The 8,799-nt window shown below is 36.5% G+C and overlaps 1 protein-coding gene across 1 annotated transcript in view; it reads left to right on the plus strand.

Moving 5' to 3' along the window:
* Positions 1-8,799, plus strand: part of LOC102481117 (collagen alpha-1(XXVIII) chain) — a gene marked incomplete at its 5' end in the record, with an annotated part of 182,282 nt that overhangs the window by 107,395 nt on the left and 66,088 nt on the right. The window lies entirely within an intron of this gene.

Below are 8,799 nucleotides of genomic sequence, written 5' to 3' on the forward strand. Positions count from 1 at the left end.
GAACCACGGTCGACTACATGGGAGTCCAGCGACATAGCCATTACGCTAGCTGCTGGTCCCTGTCCTTGGTCATTTGTGAGTCCAGAGTAAGAGATTACATTTACTTAAGAGGCCTGCTATTGTTGGTAAGTAGTAAACAAAAGTAACATTTATTCACTAGGATTTATGCCTGGTTGTAACAGAACACCAATCCTGACCTTTTTTTATTTCCTCATAAAACTGGAGTTCTAAAAGTGATATATAGTGATATATCAGAAATTATTTATCTATAGGAATAGATAAATAATAGATTTTTATAAAGAATATATAAATAATATAAATAATAGATTTTTGTTTTCTCACAATTATTCCCCCTTTTTAACATTTTTTTTTGAGAGGTTTTTGCCATAGGACATGTGAGCTCGTCAGAAAGACAGACAGAGACAGAGATAGAAAGAGAGAAATCACCCCCCAGGGAGGATGGCCACACCGCAATCCCTTCTCCATTCTCCTCTCAGGATCTTGGGCACGCATGCACACGTGCCTTGTGAGTTTAAGCCACCGGGTCCGGGACTCGAATTGTAGTCAGCTACATGAGAGTTCAGTGACATAGCCATTATGCTAACTGCTGGTCCCCACATTTTTTTTTGAGTAGAGGTTGGTCAAGTTTTAGACAATGGAATGCTAGGACTAAATTGTGTCTAGTGGAAACTCCGAGGATCTACAGAATAGTCAAAGGGAAAGCTACAGATAGGAACTATGGAAGGCAAAAAACTTTTAGTAAGGTTAGTATGTTGAAAATTTCTTAATTTAATAAATTTAAGGATAGCATTAACATGTTCTGGAAGGAGTTTGGAGGGTATCTATACCTGTTTAAAGAGAGACAAACAATTAGGGGCATAATTACTTAATGTAAAGCAGATAGGTGGGACACCAGAAGTTCCTTAAAAAGAATAATTATCTTCTTTATGGTGTTTCTCAGGGGTCTCAAAAGCCTAGGTACTTGTTAGAGTCTTTTTCATGGGAAGAAATCTTGAAACTGAACAATATATCTGAAAACAGTAGTAACAGACAAACTGGAAAAACATATTAGCTGTTTTTACTATATATAGCACTTAATTATCTGACTTGTGACTAATGACATTACATTAGTACAATTAGTTTTATTTATTATTTTATATCTATTATTATTTATTGCTTATTTGTCTATTATTATGTATTATTTCTTCTTTTATTTATTAATAAAACCTTGTTTTTATTAATTTTTTTGGTAACTGCTTTTAGACTCTTTAAACATAACTCAAATCTTTAACAACATGTTTTAGACTTTCTAGTTTTTGGTCCCTTCTTTTCTTTTGTTCTGAGTGAGTCTAGCCATTTTACCTTAAGACAAAAACTTTACTATATAACATTCCTTTTATACTCATTATTTTTCCCAGCCTGGGGAATTTGATACCTATGGAAAGACCATTAAGGTTTAACTTTGTATGTAGGACTATGCATATTTACCAGAGTATTTAAACTCTTAGCAAATTTAGCTTTTAGTACATATCAGCAGTTTATAAATATGTAGTTTATAGACAAGCAAAAACAAGTTTAATAAATTTTTCCAATGTCCTAACAAAGTCTAATATAATCGGCCACTGTGCCCTATTTTTTGTATGGGGTAATAGCTGCTCTGCAAGTGGTATTAACATTTTCAAAGGCCATTTGTTACAACAAAATTTGTCTTGTGTCCTGATTAGAGTCTAGCCACGATATGGCTTGTATCAAGCAGGAAATAAAATTTTAATATAACTCACTAGGTTCCAGCCACACAGTGATCAAACTGCCTGCCTGTCCTTCAATCCTGACCAGAAAGCCTTTTCCAGCATATCAACCGTATGATGTTAATCTGATATGCCTCTAGTGTGTATTTAATTTGTGCACCAGTATTGGCATACTCTGTTCCAGTCAACATTTTAAATGTGATAGGTATTCCATGTTGTTTATTTCTACTTATCTACTCTTGGGTTTCCTCAGACCAATCCAGCTTTCATGAAAGTTATCTCCTGCTGACAGGCGTGTCTTGCCTAATACTTGCCAATCACTAGGCGGAAGTGCTGATTGAGTAGCTGTCTCTAATACAGCTCTTATATATGATACTGCGGGACTATATTGTGTGCAAGTCGTTTTTAATTCCTTCAGAGTTTTAAAGGCTATCAGCTCATGCTGATGCTGAGTGAGTGCCTTGTTGTCAAGGTTGGGAGGCTCTATAACTAGACACAGTTTAAACCCCAAATTGTCCTCTCCTCTATCTGCTGCACAATGCAATGCTCTTTGGAGGGAGTTAAAGTGGAGAATATATTTCCTCTCCTAGCATCCTTTAATATGCAAGCAAATTTTGACTGGGAAGCAGTAGGCCATTTCCTCCCCCTCTTTATAGAATCTAAGATCTTAAGTCTGCCTAGCTCTAGAAAACTCTTTTTCATTTTCAGTCCCTACCTCATTGTCCTCGTCTTTAGTTACAGACACTGATTCCTTAGGTAGAAGGCAAGTATACCCATCCAAGGTATAGTTGAATTACCAAACCAGCTCCGGGTTCTTCTGGAGGGTTTTGTCTCAAGCACTCCTTAATTAATTCCATAGGGAGAAGGCAAAAATGGGAAATCTGGGAATTCGATTAGGACCCTGTGTTGTATATCATTTCCTGACTTGTTCCCTAGCCTTGTCCCAGGTCTCCTCATTAACTTTTCTTTGTTCTGGGAACAAGGGGCATGTTTTCTGCACAAAATTCAGAAAACGGTCTAACTCCTTAATACTAACTTTACTGCCCCTAGCTTTTAACATTCTAGACAACATTTAGACATCCATATCTCTCTCTTTAGACAATTGTGTCCCCATGTTTTACACTTGACTGTAATCAAATTCAGTCTTTCTCTTACTCTATTAGTTTCTTATTTTACTCTATTTATATCTTATCTTACTCTATTATCTCCTGCTGGACTCAAGGAGTGTTCACTCACTTGATGCTTTGTAGTTCCCTTACACTCAGGCCCCATGTTTGGGTGCCACCTGCCATGTCACATATGGCTGAATGCATGGTCTGAGTGGGAGTGACTGTGGATTAGAAATAAACAAAAATATAAACACACAAAGACATACATGTAGAGAAAAGCAGGGATCAGATGGTCTGGACTCCTCTGATGGAGACAGCTGCATGACCCTGAGCTGGTTCCAGGTTTATTCTTTTTTTTGGAGAGGTTTTAGCTATATGACGCGTGTGTGTGCTCGCCAGACAGAGAGAGACAGAGAGACAGAAAGTGAGAAATCACCCCCCAGGGGGGATGGCCAGGCCGCAATCCCTTCTCCTCCATTCTCCTCTCGGGATCTTGGGCACGCACGCAAACGTACCCGGTGTGAGTTTTAAGCCACCGGGTCCAGGATGCAAACCATGGTTGCCTACGTGGGAGTCCAGCGACATAGTCATTACACTAACTGCTGGTCCCACCAGGTTTATTCTTTTAAAGGGCAGAAGCAGGGAGGAAGGGGAAGTGGAATGCAAAGCCAGTTGTTTTCAAATGTTTAGCTAAAGATATGAAGACACCTGGTACCATGTGGTTCTACGTAAGTTTTCTCTTATCTTCTTGGGCCTATTCTGATTAACACATGTGGCTTCCTTTAATTGATACTGTCTTGCAGTTTTGAACACAGGTAGCTAAAATATTCACACGTTAATGGCATTTATTGTCTTGCAAATGACTGCCCATAGTACCTCCTTTCTGCATGTGTCTAAAGGTCACCATGTTTGGTCAGATTCAGCTTGCTCCCTACAGGTTAGATCTTTTCATTTCTTCCCCTATGTATCTTCTTTTTTGTTGTTACATTTTCAATGTCATCTTTCTGAGCTGTATTGTGATATTTTTCTAGTTCATTAAATATTTTTTTTCAGTCATAGTGAATCTGGTTTAATCAGTTCATTGAATTTTTAGCTTCAATTACTTCAATTATGTTTTTTATTTCTGGGAGGTCTATTAGACTTTTTAAAGTCTATATAGTCATTCTGTATAGATACAGTATTTTATTTTTTGAAAAACAATTTGACCAATATTACTCCTTGCTTTCTAAGCCTCCAAAGTTGTATAATATTTTTAAAAGGGGAAAGAGAACCTCTTCAAGGCAGTTTATGATATGGATGTTGCCCATATTTCTGACTTTATTTTGCATCTTTATCTCACTCAGTGCAATCAAGGCCCCTTGGCTTTTGTACTGTTTCTCAAAAAGAAAGTTTATTCCTTCTATAGGGCCTTTGCACAGTTGTTTCTTTTACCTTGACATATTCCATGGCTGGCTCCTTCTCTTTAAGCAAGTCTTAGTTTAGATGTTACCTCCTTAGAAAGACTATCTCTGACCACATTATCCTGGGCCTACCCTATTCTTGGTCAGCCTACCATTATCCTGTTACATTGTTTTTCATAGAACTAGTGTTATCTGAAAATATTTGTTTCTTCACTTAGTAGGCAGCTGTGTGAGAACGGGGATTTTGTTTCTCTCATCTATCTCTAATTCCCTAACACCTAGAAGAGTTTCTCACATATAGTGTGCACTTAGTAAATATTTGCTGAATGGATGAACAAAGTAATAAACACTTGAATGAATATATGGAGAATTACATGGTGAGTGATGATAAGCTTCCATCTGCAACTATTGCTGTTCTATCCACAAAATTATTCATCTGTATTTAATTCAATAAACAAATTGCTGAGTTCTGTCATTAAAGAGGACCTTAAACTTGTGAAATAATTCTTTTCTAATAAATAATAGTGTTTAATAAGTACCTTACTTTTACAAGTTGGTATATTTGGTTCGCTTAACAAGTAGACATTTACTTAGCAAAGCTGGATTTGACTTTCTTGAGTCTGTATTTGAGCTACTACCACTATGCAACAGGATCAGAATGAATGCATTAAAAGTGAATGTACTTATTTGATCTGAACAAACCTGAGGGAATTATGTCTACTGGTTCTTTCATATACTCAGTAGAGTCTGTCCAGTAATAGGGTATATATTCAGTAAATTCTTGATTGATCTAAATTCTACTTTTAAAGATGTACATTATTAGAGTAAAAAACTAAGGTAGACAAACCTTAATCCATTATTGCCTGTCACTAGGTTAGCCAATTATTATGTAATGTAACATTTTTGATGGTCTTCTTAGGTTAATAATTAGAAATAAGTGAATTACCTGGTCATCCAGTTGTTAACTTTCACAGATTTGTGGTTTTTACCAGGTAGATGAAGCCTGGACAGATTTTCTTGTAGAGATGACATTTAGAGAGAAGTACTAACATATTCATTACAATTTTTCTTGTTGGCATGAAGACAGGTAAGCTTTTAAAAGACGTTTTGGCGTATGCAATTATGCCTTTATATGGTGCCTCTTAAATTTCAAAGCAGAAAGTATATTTTCTTTTATCCATTAGAATACAAGCCTTTCTAAAGTTCTAAACCAACTTCTGTTTTTTTGTTTTGTTTTGAGAGGTTGTTTTTTTTTTTTTTTTTTTAGCTATAGGGCGCATGCTCTCACCAGAAAGACAGAGAGAGACAGAGAGATAGAAAGCAAGAAATCACCTCTTGGGGGGATGGCCACACTGCAATCCCTTCTCCTCCATTCTCCTCTTGGGATCTTGGGAATACACGCACACGTGCCTGGCGTGAGTTTAAGCCACCGGGTCCAGGACTCGAACTGTGGTTGGCTACATGGGAGTTCAGTGACATAGCCATTACGCTAACTGCTGGTCCCTTCTGTTGGTTTGAATAAGTAAAATTTGATTTGTTAAAGTTCCCATCATGATTATTATTGCAATTTTAGAAAAAAAAAAAAATCTCTGAAAGACCTCAATCTGTCCTTCCTTTCAAAATGACCCTACTGTGGTGATTTTGTAAAGTAAATCATTATATTTGCTATGTTTTCCTGCCACATACATACTTAAAAGAAGAGTATACACATACTCTTTGCCAAGATTATGAGGTAAATATGCTAATATGCCCTTGCTTTGCATATAAGGAAAATGAATTTATATACAAGTTTTCAGTATCAGCTCTTCTTTATGCTGATAATGAAGGATGCAGATTTCACTAGTCAGTTATAGTTAGTTGTACAAGATTTCATTTTAGTAATTGGTTCAATAAATGTTTATTGAGTACATGTAATTATGCTAGGCTCTATTCTAGGTGCTTGAGATGTATCATACTTAAGAAATGAAGATCCCTGACTTTACAGAAATTGCATTGTATTGGCAATAAATGAAGAAGCTACATAGTATATAGTATGTAGTAGTATATTTGAACATGAAACTGCTATGGCAATAGATAGATATAGATAGATAGATCAATAGTAAGGTAAGGGGGATGAAGTGTTGTGATGCAGTTTTAAGTAGATGGCCTTAAGAAAACATTTTCACTGACACCTATAGGAGGTAAGGGAGGAAACCGTACAGATTTATTGAGGAAGAGTAGCCCAGGAAAGAAGACGAGCTCATGCAAACTCTTTATAGTTAGGAGAAGGTACCTAGAATGTTCAAAGAAGAACAAAAAGACCAGTATGGCTGGAGTTGAGAGTCAGGATGGTGGTGATGGTAGGTTGGGAGAGGACCTTATATGTTTATTGACACCCTTGGCTTTCCCTCAAAAGAAAGTGAGGAGCCATTTGCTGGGTTTTGACCAACTGTGTATAAAGTCTTAATTTTGTAAAGAATGACTGACTCTTGGGCTGAGAATAGACCATAATAAGGCCAGGATTTTGTTAAGGAGGCTACTGGAGGAATTTAGAGAATTATAAATGACATTTAAAATCTAGTTCACAAAATTTAACTCCCTTGGAAAGGGATTTATACTTAGCATCTATATGTTCTGGGTGTTGTGCTAAGTGCTGGGGACATAAGTGACTATGGTGGCTAAAGTCTCTGTGTATGGAGATTAGATTCCATAGCATCTGTACCTGCACACTTTGTATATATTAAGAAAAAAAGATAGAAACATACAGTGAAATAAAAGAAAATAAGGACCTATGGACTAGGTCTGTTGGCTCTTTACCATATAAATGATAAGACAACCTTGTCTAGTAGTTAGAGTTGATATTTAATACCTAATAGAGTTGCTTCCATCATTTTCAACTCATGGCAATCACTAAAATTCTACGAAGTCTTATTCTCTAAATGACTGTACAATATGATTTTTGAGAAATTCTGAGACATTTGCTTGGACATTTTATATTCTATTGAGTAATGGACTATGTTTATAAGTATTGGATACAGTAGTATATGAGGTGGGACTGGGAACTAGTAATATTGTTTTAGTCTACCACACACTGAATTCATCCTTCTGAAAATATGTGAACTTGTAATTTATCACTTCTCATGGCATAAGACAATAGCATTGCAGCCAACCTTGATAAGAAGAAGCAAAATGTCCTTTACTCTAACCTTGGTACTTTGCTGATGAAATATGAGCTGGAATTAATTCTAATAATGTTCATCACTGTGCAAAACAATTTCCCAGAGTAATCAGCTGTGTTGGTTACACTGGTGAAAGATTTTAAACTATGAATTAAGGGAACAAAAAACTCAGAACAATACTTCACCCATTGAGAGAATCCCTATCCCTCACTGTACAGGCTGTAGTGATACATAGTGACTTTTGTTTATTTTGTCTTACTGGCAATTTAAAAAATCCTTCTTTACTCTGCATTTCCAGCTCTTGAAACTCAATGTTGTTTACTTAAAAGTGAAATAGAAGCTCAGAAAGTGGGTAGAAATAATTTGGGGGATTACTAAAAAATTACTAATGGTAGATACCATGTGAGTACATACTAAGGAGAAAGACCTTTGATAGGATTTTGCCACACAACAGTCCCTTTCATCCAGTAATTTGTCAGGATCTTGGGCACTTGTACTTATGCCCATGCGTTTTCAGCAGCCTCAGGGATTCAAATACATAATTAGCAATGCAGTTTCCAACATTATAGTTCAGTTTGCTACCGTAATAGCTACACCAGAAGTATGAACTGAGGGAATTCTTAATTTAGGATCTGGAGTACAAATAGAACTCTATATAACCCAGAAATTGAACTCCTGGGTATCTACCCAAAGGATAGGAGAACACTCAGTTGGAAATGTGCTTGAATATTTATGTTTATTGTGGCATTATTCACAATTGCTAAGACATGGAACCAACCCAAATGTCCATGAACAGATGAATGGTTGAAAAAGTGTGGCACATATACTCTATGGGATACTACTCAGCCATAAAAAACAAGACCCTGGTATTTGATAGAAAGTGCATGAATATAGAAGATTTACTTCTGAATGAAGCAAGCCAGGTTATGAAAGAGAGACATTGTATGTCTCCACTTAATATATACTGACCGTCCATGCTTTATGGTGAAAACTGAAATACTAGAGTATATAGAGTCAGGGAAAATGGTTATGGATACTGGAGATAGTATGGCAAGAGGGTGAGAGAAGGGAGAAAGTATGAGGAAAGGAATCAAGGAGAAAAACAGAAAGGCAAGACATTTGTGGGACACAGAAATGGATGATTATTTGTTGATGATAACATGTATAATATCTTTAACTGGACTGGTATTCATGATGGGTAAATTCACTGTACAAGTATATTCATGTTGGGTAAATTCACTGTACAGGTTGTAGTGATACATAGTGACTGAGTATGTAAACTAAATAAAAAGGGGACCAGCAGTTAGCATAATGGCTATGTCGCTGGACTCCCATGTAGTCGACCGCAGTTCGCGTCCCTGACCCAGTGGCTTAAACTCATGCT

Source organism: Tupaia chinensis, unplaced genomic scaffold, assembly GCF_000334495.1.
Source record: "Tupaia chinensis unplaced genomic scaffold, TupChi_1.0 Scaffold143951_1, whole genome shotgun sequence".
Classification (NCBI taxonomy): domain Eukaryota; kingdom Metazoa; phylum Chordata; class Mammalia; order Scandentia; family Tupaiidae; genus Tupaia; species Tupaia belangeri.